Source organism: Dermacentor albipictus, chromosome 1 (assembly GCF_038994185.2).
Source record: "Dermacentor albipictus isolate Rhodes 1998 colony chromosome 1, USDA_Dalb.pri_finalv2, whole genome shotgun sequence".
Taxonomy (NCBI): Eukaryota; Metazoa; Arthropoda; class Arachnida; order Ixodida; family Ixodidae; genus Dermacentor; species Dermacentor albipictus.
Genome location: NC_091821.1, coordinates 294,296,312 through 294,318,216, shown reverse-complemented (window position 1 = coordinate 294,318,216; position 21,905 = coordinate 294,296,312). Strand labels below are relative to the sequence as shown.

The following is a 21,905-nucleotide window of genomic DNA, read 5'->3' as shown; positions in this document are numbered from 1 at the left end:
CTTTTTCGAAGTGTTTCGTAAGTAGTTTTAAGGAAGAAGGTGCCATGCGCAGGTTAAGGGGAAGGTACCCAATTGTTCTATTAGATGAATTTATTATGCGGTTAATGTGGTAAGACCATGATTAATCACTAGTGATGTAAATGCCAAGGTATTTCGCGGAGCTAGGGGAAATAATGGTGACATCCTTGATTTTATAAGTAGGTAGAGTATAATTTAGGCGGCGGCGAAAAGAAATTAGTGCCGTCTTTGCAGTATTCAGGGGCATTAGCCAAGTAGCGCACCATTTCTGTATGTTATTCAGGTCATTTTGGAGGACAGAAGAATCGTGGGTGTTAGTTATAGGGCGTTTGATTACGCACTAATTAGCGAAAAGGCGGATAGTTGATGAATTACTGTGGAAGGCAGGTCGTTAATGTGTATTAGAAAGGGCAAAGGGCCAAGAACTGTGCCTTGGGGTACTCCTGAAAGAACATGTTAGAAGACGAGAACCCATTAGCGGAAACAAATTGCATGCGGTCGGTTAAGAAGTTTCGAATCCAGTTAAGGACATGCGGATGAAGTTTTAAAAGAGACGGTTTGAGTAACAGGCGGGAATGGAGTATTTTGTCGAATGATGTCTCGTAGTCTAGGAAGAGCTAGTGCATCGGTTGGGATATTGCGGTCAAAATTGTAATAAATGTCATGCAGGAACAAGGCTAATTGGGTTTTACACGAGGAGCTCTTCGAGAATCCATGATGATTGGAATGAAAGAAGTTGACGGGTGCCAGAAATGCCGCGACATTGGAGTAAACGACATGTTCCATGATCTTAGAGCATACGATAGTTAGCGAAGTGGTTCGGTAGTTACTTGGGGATGATCGGTCACCTTTCTTTGTAACTGGGATGACCTTCCCAACTCGCCAATTCACTTTGGAAATAATTCCATCGATACTACAGGAAGACGAACACTTCAGTGAATCTATTATACTGACAATACCGTGCGGGTTGAAGGTGATGGTGTCCATTGGTGGACGTGGCAATGCTGGGAGATCGGGAACATCGTGAGTTGTTTCGTTAGTAAAAACTGAACAGAATGCATGATACAGTGCATGACGTGTGTTAGATACGTCTATCGGCGAGCCAGTGCTGTCACAAAGTGAAACAGTAGTGTTTACATAAGGGATAATAGTTTGCGAGAAGCGCTTTGGGTTGGTTTGTAACATTTCGGGGAGGGTAGTAGAGCAGAACTGGCGTCTAGCTTGGGTAGTCATGGCGGAGTATTGTTTGGCATTGGTGTGATAGTTCTGCCACATGCATTCAGTGTTAGACAGCTTGGCGCAACGAAAACGGCGCTTTTTCTTGTTCTTTGAAAGTTTCAGTGTGATATTAAACCATTTAGAACGCGTTCGCTCTGTAATTTTGATGGTAGGCCTGTAAGGTCTTATTAAGCGCACCGACTCGGATTAGAAGGCAGGCCAGTTTGACTCAGTAGAACGTAGGTCGTAGGTAGAGGCGAAAGTGTTATAGAACACGAAGAGATCGCGATTCATGTTTGTGTAGTCTCCTTTATAGTATAGCGTTAGTACTTTTTTGGGCTTTGGGTTTTTGGTAATATTGGTAGAGAAAGTGGTGTGGACTACAACTAGGTCACTGAGTCCCGTAATGTACGAAGGAGCGCCGAATTCTTCAGGGTGAGTAGTCAAAATAAGATCAAGAATATTAGTTGTTTGACGTAGTAGTTCTGCGGAAACCCGCAAGGTGGAGAGAAGTAATGAATAAAGGGAAAATCAGACATCCAGCGGTTCGTAGCAATTTCTACAAAGGAAACCCATACGGGTTCCTCGAAAGAAAAGCCTCAGGGCTGAAGAAAAATTCGTCCTGGTCCCGGACCAGGACGAATTTTTCTTCGTCAAGAATCGCTGAAAGACGGTCTAGATGCGTGTCGAATGTGGGCGCATAAACGATGACTTCGTCCAGATAGCACAAACAGGTGGATCACTTGAACCCCTGAAGCAAAGAGTCCATCATTCGTTCGAAGGTGGCGGGCGCGTTACAGAGACCGAAAGGCATCACCTTGAACTGATAAAGGCCGTCAGGGGTAACAAATGCAGTCTCCTTTCGGTCCATGTCATCGACGGATATCTGCCAGTAGCCGGACCGTAAGTCGATAGAAGAAAAATAGGTGGCACCGTACAGGCAGTCTAGAGCGTCATCAATACGTGGCAAAGGGTACACGTCCTTTTTTGTGATTTTGTTCACGTGGCGAAAATCTACACAAAAGCGCCGGGTTCCATCCTTCTTTTTGACAAGTACGACGGTAGATGCCCAGGGACTACAGGAAGGCTCGATAAGGTCCTTTGCAAGCATCTTTGTGACTTCCTGTTGGATACCATCTCGTTCCGACGCAGAAAGACGATATGGACGCCGGTGAATAGGGTTCGCATCGCCAGTATTTATGCGATGGGGGACGACGGACGTTTGACCTAAGGGTCTATTGCCATAGTAAAAAATGTCGCGATAGCCTTCAAGAACGCGGCAAAGAGCTTCAGCTTGAGCAGGTGTAAGGTCAGCGGAAACCATCTTCTCAATGTCGACGTCAGTACCGTGCGATGACGTCACGGTATGGGCTGAGCTGTAACGATCTTCCACTGTGAATGGCCCGACCTCATCATCCTGCAAAGCACTAATTATGGCCAAAGAGATCCCCTGAGGCAGAACTTGCGCGGTTAGCGCGAAATTGACAAGTGGAAGGCAGGTGCGGTTGCCAGTAAGTTTCGGCACAGTGTGCGGCACGGTAACACCATGTGTAAGCATAACGGCCGAAATTGGTGCGGCCACGTAATTGCCGGCAGGTGAAGCTGGAGAGGACAACAAGTCGACGTGTGTCACAGAGTGAGGTGGAAGGGGAATAAAATCTATGCAGCTCAGATGGCTTGGAGGCGTGTCCACAGGGTAGGCAAGAAGAGGCAAGTTAAGGTGAAGTGAGCCGGCCGAACAGTCAATGAGGGCAGAATGATGGGCAAGAAAATCCAGACCGAGAATGAGTTCGTGAGGGTAATGCTCGATGACAGTCAAGAGAACGACGGTGGGTCTCTCAGCAATGGTGAGTCGGGCAGAACACATGCCAGCAATAGCGACAGTCCCTCCGTCGGCGACTTGTACAACTCAGTTCGGGGCACGCGTCAGAACTTTCTTGAGCCGACGGTGAAGAGCAGCACTCATAATTGACACATGCGCCCCGGTGTCAATCAACGCGCACACAGGAACATTGTCGACGAGAACGTCCAAAAGATTCTTGTTCGTGGGTAAGGTGAAGCGAGGATTTCGTGCCAATGTCGTCAATGCAGCTTCACCTCCAGAAGCTGCACTGTCTAGTTTTCCGGTCGGGGGTGCGGCGAGTAGGTCGCAGAAGGAGCACAGCGTGACGGGGGCGAGCGAGATTGGCGGCGGGAGGGAGAAGGCGAGCGGGAGTAGCGGGGTCGTGTCAGAGGTGTCGCAGGGTCAGATGATGGAGCGGGCATAGAAGGGGCGAAGGAAAAGGACCCTCTAGAGGGGCGAGGGGGGTAATCAGGAATGAATGTCGGAGAAGTCCAGTGGCTGCGGCAGTGGCGAGCGACATGTCCAATGCCTCGGCAGTTAAAACAGATCGGCTTGTCGTCCGCGGTTCGCCATTCAGAGGGGTTGCGCTGTCCATAGGAGGAGTAAGAACAGCGCGGTGGGGACGTGCGTGGAGACAAAGATTCCGAGCGTACGGAACGAATGGATTGCACGCCGACGTTGGACAACTCCTGACGGACGATGGCCTGGATCAAGGAGATTGTCACCGGAGAATGATCAGGTGACGGGAATGAAGGGGCCGCCGGTTGTGCCACTTCGACCTCACGACGAATGATGCGGGTCAAGTTGTCACATCGCGACGGCTGGTGGAAGAGGTCGTCACAGGATTACGTAGCAGCTGTGTTGGGAAGTCGCGTGATGTGCTGGGATACCCGGCAGCTTTTAGCATGCTCGAGACGGCGGCACTCCTTGAGGATGGTATCGATGCTGGTGACGTTCGTAAACACCAGTAAATTGAAGGCGTCATCAGCAATGCCTTTGAGGACGTGATTAACCTGATCGTCCTCAGTCATGTTCGGGTCAGCCTTGGCACAAAGGGCCAACACGTCGAGAATGTACGACACGTAAGACTCGGTCGACGTCTGTACACGTGTGGCAAGGGCTTTCTTGGCGTTGACTTGTCGACCTAATGGATTGCCGAAAAGGTCGAGTAGCTTGTTGTTTAAGAGATCCCAGCTCGAGATCTGCTCTTCGTGAATCTGGAACCACGCCAATGGAGCTCCGTCGAGGTAGAAAAGTACGTTGGCAAGCATAATAGTCGGATCCCACCTGTGACTGGTGCTGACACGTTCGTATACGCGGAGCCAGTCGTCAACATCAGGAGTGCCGACTCCGTTGAAAACAATCCCGAGGTGGGGAGACGGCGACGTAGGTCGGGGCTGCAGGCCGAGACGGTTGTGTAGATGAAGTGCCGCCAGCAGCAGCCGAAGTTGCATTGTGGCCGTTGCGACCGCTGCGAAGCTCCATGACGGGTACGGGGAACGTCCACCTCCACCAAATTAATGTTACGTGAAGCTGAAGTCGAATACTATTTAAAATTTATTTACAGGTAAGCTCACGGAGGCCAAAATGGCGACGCTATATCAAGCCGGCACACACGTCGTCTTCGTCCTCCTCAGTGCAGCTACACTGTGGCGGCTGTTCCGTAGCAATATATTTGACTTACAGCACAGAATGGCATTTGCGAACGCTACCTCTGGCACCTTGATTACGTTCCCGATCCCATGCACCACTTCGTATTTATTGTGGCCCCAAAGTAACCTGTGTTTCATTAGCGCTGCATTCCGCTTCCATTTTATTTTGACATTATCTTGGTGGGTGCTTGAGTAAGTCTTTCCTTCGTTTATGTATATGCTGGGGTATTTATATTGCTTGACCATGGGTGTGATCTCTTTAATAAAGATCATAATTCCCGATTTCACTGTGTATAGATTTAAGGTCCAAATTTGTCGTTGTGTTGCCACACATATTGGCCAGTGCTGCAAAAATCTTGCATTGTCCGCCAGTAGCGCTATGCAGTCTGCATACATTATTGCGGGAACGTACTGTTGCACCATTTGTCCATTACGCGTGTATGATAAAATCAAATCCTAATTGAGTGTTTTCCACTTGTCTTTCTATGGCCTTCACATAAAGCGTGAACAACAGTGGACACAGGGGGCATCCTTGCTTCAGTCCTTTGTGAATTTTCACCACTTCATTATAATTTCGGCCTTCCCATATAATTTTTACTCATATATCTCCCTGAGCAGCTCCACGAAATCGTTATCTATGCCTTCATGCTTGAGATTATCCCATAACAACTCCCTCTATACGTTGTCGTGGGCTCCCTCAATGTCTAGAAATGCTTACCATAAAGGTCTACTCTGAGCTGCTGATATCTCTATGCATTGAGTTAGAACAAAACTATTACCTTCTAAACGTCTGCCTGGTTTCAACCGATTCTGTAGTTCCCCCAGTACATCTTTGGTTTCCGCCCGTTACATACAGTTCTAATTTTATGGCGTGCACTGCCATTCTATATAGCACCGACGTTACTATAACTGGCATGTACGAGCTCGTCCTATCCTCATGAAATTTTCTTTGTAGATAAAGTTAATCTTGCTTTCACGCCATCTAACTAGAATTTTCTTTGCTTTAATCACTTTTTCGATGGCATTAGCTAGCGGAGCCTTGCTCTTTGGATCGAGGTTCTTGATTAGCTGTATTGGGATTTCATCGGATCTTGCGGCGGTATTATTAGGGTCGTTTTCATTTGCTTTTTTTCCAGTAAAAGTTTCCTATGGTAAATTTTGATCTCTCAGGCGTCTATCTTGATGCTGGATCTGTTTGCGTTTGAGCAAGGGTTTCTTTTGTATCGAAGCCACCCTAACCGCGTCTTCGATGCACTACAGCGCATGCCTTCTTCGAAGATGTTACCGCCTTCATCCATTATAGCCCTCTGCCAATTTTTAGTTGAAGTTCCGAGTGCTCTTACAAGGTTCGAGATCCTTTTTGGTTCGCCTTTGTTTCTTTTGCAAATGTTATGCACCCAACGGTTCACTTGTGCATTTAACTTTCCCTTGCACTAGCTTACTCGTCACCCTTTTTTTTCTCTTGTTTGCTTGATCTAAGGAGCATCTGTTCTTCATGTAAGCCCAAATTCCTGGCTTCTCGGCGATCCATAGACGCCTGCTTACGCTCTTCTATAGCTTGCTTTATTTCCTTGCTCCACCACTTGCGTGGTTTCCACTTTGCAATCCAACAGTCCTTTCTCTTGTTTATCTGATCTCCTTCGATATAACGTCTACCCGTTACTTATGTCCCAAGACAGTTGTAGAAAACACCTCTATTTTCTTCTCTACGGGATTTGTAATCTCTGTTATTCTCGTTTTTTATTTTTAGAAATTCTGATGCTATTGGTTCGTGTTTTGCGTTTGTAACTCTCCCACATTTCAAAGTTGAATGTTTATGATTGCTACCCAGGCTGTCTTTCCGTGTTCATCTATCATCATTTGGCCTAGTCGTTCGTAGACTGTTTCCGAAACTGAGGCGTAATCAATGAATCACTGTGTATTTCGGCATTACCACGTTACCTATCCGTGACACTTAGCCTCCCTGTTAGCAGCTGTAACGTCCTGTTCATTGCACAGATCCAATACTACGGATACGTTGTAATCAGTATGTCCCTCTAAATCATCCATTTGCGCGTTCATGTATCCGACTAATATCACCTGACCCGATTACTTGAACTCATGAATGTCGCTTTTAATGCAATCAATTCCTTATTTTTATCTCTGATATCAGTGCCTGTCTACAGGTAAGCTACTCTGAGCTACGTCTTTTTGTTTTGCCATGTGCTGCTAATCCATAAAAGCTCCTTACCCTTTTGCCCTTTGCCATTTCAGATCTCGCCTAACTAGCACGCCTCCGCCTTTCCTCGACGCAGTCATTCTGTTGCACCCTTCCCATACAAAATTGTCAATAAGAGGCGGCTGCTCCAAATCACGTAGATGCGTTTCGGCCAAGGCGTACACATTAATGGCTTCGTCATTCTGCTACATTTGAATTTACACTCATTTTTCCTGCTTGGGACCACCTGCATGTTTGTGAACCTTGTGAACCAAAACTGCCCTTTGATGGTGTGACGCTACATTCAATACTTTATCTTGCTTCCTAATTGTCTCGTGCCCGCCTAAATAAGCTGCAGCCTAGGCCTCGAATTGACGTCCAAACGGTGCTGCTACATCCCTTATAAAGAAGACTATGGAAATGTTGTTAAACCATTGCTGATGAATTGTTGACTCAATAGCCTTTCAACAATACCTCAAGAATTATTAAAAGCACACATCAATAATTCAACAATAATGTTGTTGAGTAGTTCACAACAATAAAGTCATTGACTAAATGATGTTGCCATATAGTTGACTAGTATTATTATTTAGCCAATTTTGAGTGTTCACAACAATAAAGTCGTTTACTAAATGCTGTTAACTTATTGTTGAATAACATTGAGACTTACTGAGCAATATTGAGTTTTAAAATATATGTGGAAAACACCAACATGTGTATGTGTGCGTCTTTTTCACATATATATTTTTTATTGATCGCTTAATCAGCATTGTATATACACAGGATGTTTCACGTTCCTTGAAGCATAGACGTATCTACAGAGTCGGCAGGAGTGGGACAGTGCCCCCTGCCCACCATGTAGATGCGTCTATAGTGGAAGTTACGTGACTTGGCCCCTCCCCCATTTCTGATAGTGGGGGAGGGGATATCCGGATGTTTCACGTAACTTGGTCCCACAGAGGCATCTACTGGGTGTACAAGGGGCACCCAACCAGTAAAGTGAAGGGTGAACTATACGTCTTCATGAAAAAGGCATCTATGGCTTCTGCAAGGTTTTATTTGAAAAGTTGCTGCACTTTCTGAAACATCCTCTCAGTCACACACATTTTTTTTCTTATGCCGGTTGTCCCGGCTAACTTTAACGAGAGTTTAAAGATATGCGAATGCCACGTAGCTAGATAGAACCAAAGGAACGTTGTTTGCCGTCGCTTGGTGATGCTCAAATTGTTTTTTTATTCTGCCTAATTGGATAATGAATCTGAATTAATTATTCGACTTCTCAAATATTATAATTAGCTGAAAAATGTCAGTCAGAAAATTGTTGAGCGACATGAAAAACTCCCGATACAGCTTTCTGTTGACTAAGGTGGTTGCTTGGGCTAGCTGGTAGTTCGTGACAAAAAAATGACGTACAGCGCGAAGGACTGCGAGAGACGACATACACTGCGCTGTGTATCACAGCGCAGTGTATATCGTCTCTCGCAGTCCTTCGCGCTGTACGCCATTTTTTATCATGAGCTTTCTGTTGCTCGATACGTGCTACATAAAAGTGTTTTCCGAGTGTTAAAGTAGCTTGCAAATGCATGCAAAATTGCCGCGCCACTGGCCGATCGAGGCACTTTAAAAAAAATTATCGGGTTTTGCGTGCCAAAACCACTTTCTGATTATGGGGCACGCCGTAGGGGGGGACTGCGGAAATTCCAACCACCTGGGGTTCTTTAAGGTGCACCTAAATCTAAGTACACAGGTGTTTTCGTATTTTGCCCCCATCGAAATGCGGCCGCCGTGGTCGGAATTCGATCCCGTGACTTCGTGCTTAGCAGCCCAACAGCACAGCCACCAAGCAACCACGGCGGGTGATCGAGGCACTTTGTGCGTATTTTCGGGCTTCTTTCACGCTCGGGAAAACACTTTTATGCAGCACGTATTGAGCAACAGAAAGCTGTATCGGGAGTTTTTGATGTCGCTCTACAATGTTATCATTGGCATGTTAAGTTACGTAAAACACCCTGTGCGCGCGCGCGCCCGCGCACGCACGCGCGCACGCACACGTTTCCAATTCAATTTCTTTATTCACCTTGACCGAGTCATTCTGTTGCACCCTTCCCATACAAAATGGTCAATAACAGGCGGTTGCTCCAATGTCGGTCAAGGCGTACGCGCTAATCGCTGAAGTCACATGTACATGTATGACTTCAGGATAGAGGCATGTCTGGTTGCCGCAATGTTTTACTTTAACAGTTGATGCACTTCTTGAAAAACAACTTTCTCTCTTTCACACACATTCTTTCTTATACAGGGTGTCTCAGCTAACTTTAGCCGGAGTTTAAAAATATGCCGATGCCCTCTAAGACGACGCGACGAAATGCATGTTGCTCGCTTTTCTATGCAGTGGGTCATGCTCTATTTGTATTTTTTCTTTATTGGATAATTAGTTAACATTATTTAACCAACTTCTGAAGCAACAAAGTTAGGCAGAAAATTCCAATTAGGAAGTTGCAGAGCACTAACGTCCGATTAGGCAATTGCTAACTTTATCTATTACGTGTTAGTGTTTTTCAGCTTACTGCGGATGCCCGCGAAATCCAAAAAATACCACGTGACATACCCACTTGCACGCCCTGATTGCAGCGCTCCCAACTATCCGCGTGCAAACGAATATGGCATCTAGCAGGGCGTGCTGCCAGTTAAAAGGCGACAGGGTGGTGACGCAGGTGTTGGCTGTGCTATTTACGCACAAAAGTGAGCAATATGCATTTTTTTTTAATATATGGGGTTTTACGTGCCAAAACCACTTTCTGATTATGAGGCACGCCGTAGTGGGGGACTCCGGAAATTTGGACCACCTGTGGTTCTTTAACGTGCACCTAAATCTAAGTACACGGGTGTTTTCACATTTCGCCCCCATCGAAATGGGGCCGCCGTAGCCAGGATTCGATCCCGCGACCTCGTGCTCAGCAGCCTAACACGAACATGCATTTGGTCCCGTCTTCTTAGAGGGCATCGGCATATTTTTAAACTCTGCCTAAAGTTAGCGGGAACACCCTAAGTGGCCAGTGCCCTGGCTGTGTGTTAGAAAGCGGCATCGCCTCCATGTTAAATACGGGCAAGATGGCGCAGAAAGAAAACCATGCCTTGTTTGTGAGCCGTAGGCGTTGATTATGAGCCGTAGTAAAGGAGTCCAGATTTATTTTTACCACATGGGATTCTTTAACCTGCACCGAAAGCACAGTACACGGGCGCTTTTGCATATCACCCCCATCGAAATGCAGCCGCCGCGGCCGGCATTAGATCCCGCGCACTAGCGCAACACCTCAGCCACTACGCCACCACGGCGGGGAAAGTAGCGGACATCGTTTTTAAAGAGTGCGTTTCGCTTAGATGTCACCCCTTGGCGCAAAATAGAACGAAACGAAATATTTGCCCGGTATCTACGACATGGTGATCATACTTTACATGGAGGCAAAAATCTTTTCTGTAACATAGACGGGGTGCTGGCCGACGTGCTGGGAATCTGCTTGGCCACCAAGCACAATCTGCGCTGCTATACTTTTCCTGTGGCAAATCGTATAGCGCAGAAGCACACGCACAAATGTTTGAAGAATGGGACGACAGACCGTCTGCGGTTTGCCATGATGTCGAGCTAACAAACACAAACAGCGACATTTCTGTACTTTTCTGGTCAATAGTTCAGTTCGCGTGGTTGCTGCACACATTAGTTGTTTTTTAAATCCAAATGATGAAAAGTGTGCGCGGACATACGACGCGGCGTTTGCGATGTTTCAATTTGGCGCCATCTCCCGCGCACTCCATTAGATCTCGCTGGTGCATTCCGTCACTGCGATAAAGAAAGCAGTTCATAAAAAAAAGAAACAAGCAGAAAACTTTTATACACTTGCAAATCGCAGAAATTGTTAAGCAATACATTATATTAGAAAATGTGTTATTAAATATTACAATTCATGATGTATGAGCGTGTATTTGTATGCGTGTACTTGTATGATTGCGCGTTTGCGCTGTTGGCGTTTACGCGTATTCTGGTAGTTTGTGCACGCGGTGTGCTTGATAGTTTCCTTGCGTTTTCTGCGTTGCTTTGTGTGCATCGCTGCGACTTCTTTAGAATATTCCTGCGTGTTGCTCGCTTTTTATGGGATTGTTGCCTCGAAGATCACCATGATAGCCTCCGACTCAGCGACATCGAAGGTGAGTAGGTGTTTCGAATTCCCTTTGTCCGTCCATTTCGACGCGGTGAATAAGAGCGCGTAAATGCCTACAACGCCTGAGCGTGTCCTCCGCGTGCCTTTTTTCTGGTTTTCATTCTTAGCGTTATCCTTCCGTTGCGATAATTGGTAGTACAGCACTAGATTTGTGGTATTGAACATGGACGTTTGTCCTGCTTTAACTTCACAGTCCGCTTGCGGTGACTTAAGGCAGGTATGTGGTGCCAGCTAAAACAGGGCATGTTGTACGGCGGCGATTTCTGGTATGGTATGTGAGTACCGATTAAGTTAGCCTTAATAATGAGCGTAAAACAATGCGACGTGAAACCTTCCGAATTGTACTGTAATCGAACACATTTGGTTTGCGCCATGCTGTGCAGTACATGACGTGTGAGCTGGCTTGTAGCAACGAGGGGCCGTGGGATCGGCGAAAATGTATTCTGCTGCGCTGTTCGCTTCAGGATCGAGTGACCCCGCGTTGCTGCAAGGCCGCTGACACGCCGTGCAGCCGAGGTTCGCGCGATCAGAAAACAGAGAGGAGGCTTTGGCGCGATAATAATGAAGAATTTCGAGGGTGTACATGCGATTCTATGTGATAGGTTAGAAAAAGAAGGGGTGGTGCCACAGAGTGCTGCGAAATCATCGAGTTATGCGCCTTGCCAACCGCGTGTGTTTTGTTTTCGACCAGTTTGCGCGCATTCAACTTTTTTTGATCTTCTCCGTTCGACGCCATCGAGTGCTTCGCGCACACGGCTTGGCGTAGGCGCTCTTTGCATTCACGGAAAAGGCAGATTTTGTGGCACTCTGGGTCCTACTTTACTGGGATAGAGCATTCAAAATGATGTAATAGCGTGAAATTTCAGCTTTTCGCACTTCAGTAACTGATTGATTTGACAGTGTTTTAAGATAAGTAAAGGAAAGTGATGCCTGGGCAGATCTGCCGTGTCGTCGGACTGTTTCCAGGCGCCATGTATACGTTATCGGCAACATAAATGTAAACAATTAGCAAAGTTTCTTGTGACCATAGAAGTAGTTATGCCAAAAAGCAATTTTTGCTTTGAATTCGAGCAATATAAAGAGAACAGATTGAAAGGGGAGCGCATCCTTGTGAACTAAATGACGCTTTGCCACAAGTTTGGAACAAAGCTTTGTCGTGCAGCAGTTCTGTGAAATACATTCTTTTAGAGTAAACGAAACTTCAGTAGCATCAAGTAGACGGGAAGCGAAAAAATGCAACACTGTGGTTTTATATGAAGGACTTGCCGTTAAGGTGAGGCCATAACAGTTAAGTAGATGAGCAGAAATAATTTTTTAAATAAGGAGAGGAATTAGAAATAAATTACAGGGAAAGCTCGTTAATTCGAACTTCAATAATTCGAATTTATGGATAATTCGAACTGTACGATTTGGTCCGGCCAAGCTCCACAGAAGTTTATGTGTAAAGAAGTCCGTTAATTCGAACACGAGAAGGTTCCCTCACGGATAATTCGAACTACGCTCGCCTGGCCCACGGCCAGAGAAACGCGCCTACTGCCTACAAACAAGGCTGTATTGCCTCCGAAACGGAGAGAACGGCGAGAGAAGGCAAAATCGAAAAAAAAAAATCTAACCGACGCGGGGTCAGCCAGAAGGCAGCGGCGGCTGCCGCCTCTCCGTTCTACGTAACCTCCGAGACTTCTTGCCCGCTGCGAATCTCGGAGGCTTCGCAAATCTTGTACAGCTGCTAATGCTGTGCGGAGATGGCACGGCAAGCGCCAAAACACAGCGAATCAAGTACGTCGCAGCTGCGCTTGCAATCAAGAACCAACTAATCAGGGCCTTCGCCACCTTCACATGTTCAGCGTCTTTGTCTCGGCAGTCTTCATCGGTTGTGCGCCTCTGTTTTCAGCTTAGGAGGCATCGGCCGTCGCGATTCATTGTGATGGTGTTAAGCCCCGGCTAACGTTCGTTTCATTGGACATCGGTGGTGTGGCACAGTCGGACCCAGAGCTTCGACTCGAAGATGGCGTGTGCCCGCGGCACACGGCATCACTTTCTGACTCGCCAAATTTCTGACATGCCCTACTGCTTCCAAATCGCAGTGTACTGTTGCTCTCCTTCACTTTCGTTAGTTCGAACTTTCGTTAATTCGAACTGAAGCGGCTTCCCCTTGCGGTTCGAATTAACGAGCTTTTACTGTATTTGACCAGCTCACGCTGTCATTGGCAAGAGCAGCCACACTTTAGTGTTTTCAATCAGTCATTCATATACGTCCATTTATGTCAGCCTAATGGTCCATGTAGCTATTTTGATCATTGCTTTTGGTGCTGTAGGATTTGTCGGACGATCTAGCCGCTGCCACCATTTCTAAGACTAGGAGTCGGGCTTGTGGGACGATCAGAGGAACTTGGGGCGACAGGACTAGGCGAGCAGGATTTATTTACATTATTTACATTTGAACATGGGATACATTTACAGAGTCTAGCGTGACTCCCAAATGAAGCCCGCAAGACGAAGCATACAGCAAACGAGCACACAGCTCACGAGTACATTGACGAGCACAGAACACGATGACGAGCACACTCTAGCAGCCGACAATCGCTGCTTATAAGCACTCCGTTCGACGTCATCGTTCGACGTCATCGCAGACTACACGCCTTTTTGGAGGAGGAGGGCTCACACACACGTGCCGCACAGGTTTCAGTGCTCTTTCGAGGGCAGATTACCTTTGCAGCGCAGTCGTCGTGGCATCCATTGTCTTGCGTCCCCGTAGTCAGATGGTCACGCCCAAACCCAGCCGGCGCCCCTAAATTCCGGAGCTGCGGTAGTCCGCAGTTCTCCAAAGGAAATTCAAGGTTGGTTAGCGCTGTTCTCGCTGGTTCTCTGAAGGGCGCCACCACCCCGGATCGATCGACGCACCTGCAGCGGGCTGAAATAGCTGCAGGCCGACCCTAACAGTGCATCTTCGCTTCACGTCTTAATACTGACGTCTTTTTTAAGATTAAAAATGACCTGGAAGACACCCCAGGCAGAACGCGAAAGGCGAATTCTATGGCCATTCATTCTCTAGCGTCACCATGACCAAATGCAGTGAAAATGTATTGCAGGGAGCAGAACAAACATTGCTGATGCAACTGCAAGCATTTCCTCCAGTGATCAATTGGTGCACAGTGCCTTCAGTAGCAGACATGGTGCCTTTAAGCACTCAGCTGAAAGACTTTGCGACTACACCGGGACTAAGAGTGAATTCCAGTGTCACTTGTGAACGTATTAAACGTAGAATGTGCCTCTTTCAGGGTGTGCGCCTGATACAAGAGGGACGTTCAGAAACTTGGTGTGCACATTAGTGGTATACATGAGTGCATGTCTTTCTAGTTTTACCAGAATAAATATATTATGAGCTATGTCATACAGCAGTGCACACCTAGGTGCATCAAACCAAAACATCAGCAATCATTGAGAAATTTGCTTGAGGAACGAGCAGTGATCCGGGCTTTCTGCATTTCAAGGGCCAAATTCCAAAAACGGTTGGTGCCGATCCGGACGGTGTGCAGTGTTACGTTTCGGCCGAGCAGGGCTCCGAGCCGAGGTAGGAACACGACGCCGAAAGACGTTACTTTTTTCCGGCATAGCTGCTGCTGGTTTATGCAAAAGCAACTACGGCGTGGCTGCGCTGTCCTTTTTACCAGCCTCGCCTTCACAAAGGGAGAGGGAAACGCAAGCCTCCTCACGAGCAGAACCATGCGCGACAGCACCTTATCTCACTGACAGGCTAGCCGGGCTTCGGCACTTGGTGTAGGCAGACGCATGCGCGCGAGCGCAACAGCAGTGCCGGTTGCCACATACTGTAGCCAGTGCAGCATGAATCTCGTTGGCATTGTGTCTCTTTAAGATGCAGAAATCACATCACTGCTCATAAAGCAATGGAAAATTGCTTAGGGGTTGAGGGGTGGTGGCAGGACTCCCCTCTGGAGCAGCCAGTGCATGCCCCCTGCTATACTGACAATCCTACCTTAATGAGAAGCACTGATGTATGTTATCCTATTACGCAGCCAAGTGCATTTTTTGTTTTGTTTTAAGGGGACACTAGTGACACGCTTAATCAATTTAAAGAAAGCATCGTTTTAAATATCTACTTCTGTTAATTTCTTGGTAGTTGGTTGATTAGTAGAGAAAATGAAGCTCGAAGTTCCATTTTCTGAGTTTCGCCCCAAAATCTGTGCGCTGACACCGCATTGTGACATCATGAATTTCAAGTATGTTTACAAACATGTGTCATTTTAGTTCAGTAAAAGTCCCTAACGCTTTTTAATTTGTGTTTTTGGCTTTTTCTGGAATACAATGAAGAATACTTTTATTTGTAAAAAAAATAGCTATACCTGAGCAGACACCATCAATATCCATGATGTCGCAGCAAGCTGGTGTAGCAACTTCAAAGCAGCACTGCCACGTATTTTCCCTCTTGCTCCTTTTAGAGTTTACTCAGCCCCTTGTCACGGTACGAGTGAATCTCTTGAATTGTAGGAAGGTTATTTACAGATACATCTAAGATAATTTTTGTCTTTAGTGCTTTCATGCCGTAGCAGCTTAGTGGCGTTGGCACAGCGCCGCTAAGCACAAGGTCACAGGATGAAACAACCGCATTTTGATGGAGGTGAAATGCAAAACTACCCGTGTACCGTGCTACCCGATGTGGTCAAAATTAATCCGGAGTCCCCCACTATGGCTTGCCTCAAAATAAGTTTGTCGTTTTGGCACGTAAAACCACAAAATTGTATTAATTTCATATTTATTTAGGGCTCCTTTGAGCTGTAGCATTCATTATCTCTGCAAAAACTCATGCTCAAAGTATTCTCCATCAAGATTTAATGAACAGTCGGTATAAGTGTCTACTTATATTTTAATTAGTGGTGATATGTGATGACTATAATTAGGACGGCAGAACTAACGAGACAGACATAATTATACGGTGTGTGAGGGCACGATTACTCATGTCGAGGAAATGACCGAGTCTCCCTCGAGCCGAGGTCCCTGAAGTGGACATCAACTGGCTGTGCAGAAACGTCTGAGTGCGCTTCGTGATCTTGTGCAGCCTGTGCTTTGCGAGTCGAATAATTTAATTTATGAGGCGGTGGTTGACTTACACTGTCTTTGTGGCTTGTGTAAGTACAGCAGAGTAGAATCTCGCATATAACTTCTGGAGCACAGCAACCGAACTTGATGTGCAGTGGTAATCTTAGTAACGATCGATCGTCGGGCTCCTAATTGCCAACACAAGCAGCAGCAGTTGCCGAAGATGGCGTGAAAGAGATTCACTGAAGAGTGGCACATGCCCAGTCCGGCGGTTGATTATGAACCCGCTTCCCTCAGCCTAGCAGCCCGGTCTCTTCCCATTAGATCATGGACTATCCGTTGACACAAATGGTTGGCAAAATAGAGGCAAACACCCGAAAATATAAAGTATCCTAAGAATGCTAATTGCATTAAATAATACTATATGTTTTGGATACCTTGGCTTACTTAGTATTTTTCTTGTTTGGGCTGGATAAATCTGTTTTTCGGAAACACGTCGCGTCCAGAGAGCATAAGAAGCTAGTAAGAAGTCAAATAAGTTTAGCAATCTAGATCTGCAACAGGCACTATTGTTATTCATTTGCAGTAGGGCTGTTGTGTAAGTGTGCTTGAAAGGTTGAAAACTACTTTGCTAACATTTACTTAAACATGCAGGTTCATATATGTTGGAGGAGTGCGCATTAAAAAGGTTATCCTCACACAGCTTACCATGCCCCGCCATGGTGGACCAGGAAAGTTTGCAAAGGCCTTGCGTCATCGTATGTTCACAGATGAGGAGCTGATGGGCCATATCCTCTTTTGGAATAATACCAAGGGGCAAGAGAGGCTCTTGACCCCACCAGGGTCAACGCTGTTACAGGCAAGTACCATACAACCTTTCCTGTTGCATTTTTACATTCACATTTTGTATCTTAACTTAGCAACTTGCCATTAGCATAACAAATTACTTTCAAGTAGCCCGTGTATGCATTTGTGTGCTACAATAGCCTACCATTTGGAATGATTGTTCATGTGATCTTACGTGCCTAATGCCACCATACTCAGATGCTTCTAAAATTTAAATGCTGCCTTCACTGTCAGAAGCTTCTGGCGGCTCCACCAGATGAAATTAGCTGCATTTGCGCATTATCAGCGCTACTTGGCTGTCATTGCAATGAACAGTCTGTTAAGCACGCTCCAAATCTAGTGGCATGGAGGACATGTTTGAAGGGCCCCTCATCAGGTCTGGCCATTTTGAGTTGACAAGCACAGATCATCCATTGCGCGATAACGATCGTGTTTGCAAAGAATTACATCGCTACGCGTCGGAAATTTCAATCCGAATGCCGTTTTCCCTTTCCCTCGCGGTGACTGCGCTTCAAGCCGGACGGTGTGTGACGTCGCCCGTGGTGACACGTGACTTCATGAATTATTCAAGGCAACATCTGTTATTTGTGTGATCTGTTGCTTCAATTGACAAATTGAAGTTTAGAAAAATGAAAAACACAGAAACGGTATCTCTGAGTGTTTTTTTTGTACTTCGCACCGAAGCAAGAGAGATGTACTTTCGCTTCGTCTGCTTGTTGCCACGGTTGTGCAATCCCTTTATCACTTTGTATTCTAAAGCCCGGAATACATGGAACGTTTTTGAGGCGATTTTCGCCTCACGGCGCCGATTTGACGCCCGGCGTGGCGAAAAACGCCCGCCGCCGCCGATCAGGACCGGCTAGATTTTGACGCGGCGCGCACGCGTCTGACGCTACCGGAAGTGCCTGTCGGAGACACTTCCGTCTGTTTTCGGCGGGAGCGGCCAGCCGTCTCACCGTTCCTTGAAAACCTCGCGCGCGCGCGCTGGTCAGCACCATGGCTACGTCGGCCAAAGCATCACGCGTGGAGTTTAACGACAAACTTATAGGCGCGATACAGAAACGTCCCATACTGTGGGACAGCACAAGGAAGGATTTCAAGGAGCAGAGGAAGAGGATGTCGGCGTGGGCCGAAGTGGCCACCGAAGTTGGATGTGACCCGGAAGGTATGGTTGCATTGCTACTAGTATTTCTAGCAAGACACAGTGCAAAAACTTTGTTTTAGAACCAATGTTTTACAACCAGGTCAGATAAGAAGGGACGCGCGGTATATACGCGCCTACTTGCTTGAATAACCAACCACGTCAATGGAAGCCAAGATAAAATACTGGCATGCTTCTGCAATGAACAATTGTCATTCATATTACAAAAGTATTATATTTAACTGTTTTATTTGATGGTAATGTGTGGTAGTAAACCGAGGTTAATCTGTGCAATTCTACTTGCAGACAATAATCTACAGGGGCGGTGGAAGAGCCTTCGTGATACATTCACGAAGAAGCACCGCGCGTGGAAGACTGGTGCACCAAGTGGCTCGGGAGCTGCTGATGCAGTGCACGTGAAGTGGCCGTATTTCCACATGATGATGTTTCTGAAAGATCAGGTGGATATTGGCAGGTATATCCCCAATGCTTCGTGGGTTACTTTTCGAAATAACTTACTTGCAAAAGGAGCCGAAGAAAGCCTTATGTAGCAACATAAGGATGCTGGGCAGTAAAAGCATATTCTCAGTAAGACCAAATGCCATAGAAACAGTTGTACAGTAGATGTTGAAATTTGTCTTGTTATGAACAAACATTTGTTGGGCCCACCACTAGACCAATCAACTGCATTTCAATACGAGGCCTGTGCTTCCAAACAAGAAAATTAATAAAACATTCGAGCAACCAAATCGTGAAATCTAAACTGTGTGGTGTTCCGTGTCATTTGACGCTTAATTTTTCTTTCAGCACCTTCTCAAACAGCCATGTGCAGGACGGTGAAACTGCAGAGTCGGTCCTGGAATCGATCTACAGTGAAACAGAAGGTGCAAATTTATATTCCAATTATGCTGCTATGCACCTGCAAACACTGTCGACACAAGTACCCACACTTGCAATATAATGAGCCAGCAGTCAAGTCTCTCAGAAGTGAAAATAATTTATTTACTTCTGATGCTGAAACACTGCAAGGTAATTTAGCTAAGAGCAAGAAGCTATCATTGTACACACTGCATTCAACTTATGCTGAACACCATCTTGTCCTGTGTGAGCTCGGTCCTACATGTGGGCTCTGTTCTGAAATACATACTTTCATTTACGAAGAAGCAGCATGGGAAGTTTACAAATCATTTTTTTACTTTTCCACTCTTGAAAACGATCCAAAAACCTTTTTGAGTGCTTAAGGTTTGCAATTCTTTTCTTTATTCAAGACGGAGCGGAACCTTCTGAAGATGATGCTTTCTCTCCACCTGTGCCCTCAAGAAGTACCAGCCCAGAGCCACACACACCACGCGGCAGCTCACAAGCCAGCACCGCTGCAAGAACCCTGGTAGCCCCTCGGTCTGGCGCAGGAAAGAAAAGGAAAGAGAGGTCTCGGTGGCAGGACGACAGTGATAAAGTTGACGCCCTGATAACTGAGGACAAGGACCAAGCGTCAGTCTATGGGCAGCTAGTTGCCCACAAGCTGCGGGCATGCCCGAAGCATGCGAAACGGGACATGGAAATGGATTTGCTGCAATTCATCGCGAAGTATACATTTCCTGACAACCCTGAATAAATGCACAGACTTCGTATAGTGACAATGGGTGCTTTAAATCCACTATGGATTCTGTGGCACTGCAAGTCCAGTGTGAGCCCACTGCCACGCAGTGGCACCTTCATTAAAAAAGTACTGGGCGAAAAGATTCCTTGTGTCAGCAGCACTTGCTCTGTAGTTTCTAGAGTGCGTTGTTTCAAGGTCAAGCAGGCTACTTGACACAGCATCACTTCTCCACTGGCCTGGGACGATATTCCCATAATCATCCTCGGAATCCACATAGCCTGGTGGACAGTAGGTTGTTTCCCGGGCAGAAGAGATGAAGTTATGGAGAGCGCAGCAAGCCAGGACAGCAAAGGTTGCATTTTTAGGTAGAAGGTTAATGGGCCCAAGCAAGATTCTCCAACGAGCTCTCAAAATGCCAAAGGCATTTTCCACGATGCGCCTGCACCACATATTGTAAAAACATGATTATTTCCAGCTGTGCTATAGCATTAAACAAGTTATTTTACTTCAAAGAAGTTTGTTCGAGTGCACTTTGTTTATTAGTAATTGAAAGAATATCACATGAGAGAACATTTGCTAAATCTTGTTTCAAAGGTGCATACACACCAAACTTTAGTGCTGCATTCACTGTTTCATTGCCTTAATTCACCATAACACTAAATAATGCTGCCTCAAAAGAAAGTGTGACAATGAATGAAAAGAATGGGGACCATATTGCAGTTTTCTTGTGCCTCATGCGACCTGTGTATAACTGTAGCATCGAAGCCACCATTTGGCTATTTATGCCGGAACAGCGTGACCAAAGGAATTCATTTTTAAACTATGCATTGGTCGTAGACAAATACGACGTGGTGATTTATGTTTATAATGCCTCATGAATCATTACAAAGAAGAAAACACACTATCAAGAGAAGGTGTTTAAAACTTAGTTTTTTACAGGCCGGAACGAGAAGTATGTACTGCGGAAAACAATTTTCTTTTGCTTCCTTGTCACTCAATCACAGCATAAGATACTATATTGAGCCATCGCTGGGCATGAAAAGCAGTGCAAGAACACTCGAGTTCGTCCTTTTTTTTCCAACAACACAAATAAAACAATGCCATATTTTTACAATGGCATTCAATACCTTGCTCTGCTCAGCCGGTAGTTGAATACCCTCTGGATTGGCAGCATGCCTTTGCCCGGGAATGGACGCAAAAAATCTGTCCTCAATTGGAATGCTTCGTCCCCGACGAAAACATGTGGCACAACCTTCTGGCTTTTTGGAAGGCGTGCTGCTGCTGGTAGGGCCACGACGCCATTGTTTAGCTTTTTTCCAAATGTGCACGATTTGAAGACTCCGCCGTCACTGTGTCGGCCTGGTGCACCGACATCTACCATCATGAACTTGTACTTTGCATCCACGATGGCCATCAAAACAACGGAGAACGTCCCCTAATAAAAGGAGAACATTAGACATGCATGAGCATCCCTTGTATATGTATGACATCTGGTTCAGCTTATGGAGTGAACAGTACCTTATAGTTGAATTAGCTGCTTCCAGAATTCGGTGGTGCAATAATCTGGACGTGCTTTCCGTCTACTGCTCCTACACAATGAGAGAAGTTCCAACGCCTGCTGAATTCTTGTGCAGATTTCTCCCATTGCACAGGCCGTGGCTCCTAAATGAAAAAAAAAGAGCAAACCTGAATATTTGGGCGAATGGTTTGGAAGTGACAGATGCTAAACATGGTCTTGCTTTCTGAATTAGTTCATTTAAGCCACTGCAATGCCCTTCATTTTTGCCCTTTTGGCTCTTTCATGCAAATTTAAGTTTGCTACATCGCCTATTAAAGTTCCACAACCAGAGTCAGGAACAGAATTAGGCAAGAAATACATACAGGCAGGTAGAGCGGCTCCAAGTGCTTCCAGATCACTCTGCAGGCATTGTGAATCACAAGCCGACATGTTGCTGGCCCAACTCGAAATGTGAGTGCTATCAGCTTGATTGCCATTCCCGAGGATAGGTACCTGTGTACAAGTAGTTGAAAAGTTCTGTGAGTGCGTCACTGCAGTCACGAGTGCTACAGTACCTGATGGTTATAGCAAGTCTCTCTTCAGAGCAAAGAGGCTCCCGG

The 21,905-nt window shown here is 46.1% G+C and overlaps 1 protein-coding gene, 1 long non-coding RNA gene and 1 pseudogene across 3 annotated transcripts in view; 1 reads left to right on the top strand and 2 right to left on the bottom strand.

Moving 5' to 3' along the window:
- LOC135921904 (peptide transporter family 1-like) overlaps positions 1-21,905 on the top strand; it is a 785,940-nt gene that overhangs the window by 124,966 nt on the left and 639,069 nt on the right. The window lies entirely within an intron of this gene.
- Positions 1-21,905, bottom strand: part of LOC135921914 (uncharacterized) — a 144,848-nt gene that overhangs the window by 14,888 nt on the left and 108,055 nt on the right. The gene's annotated exons all lie outside the window — the stretch shown is intronic.
- LOC135921911 (uncharacterized) overlaps positions 19,332-21,905 on the bottom strand; it is a 94,922-nt pseudogene continuing 92,348 nt past the window's right edge.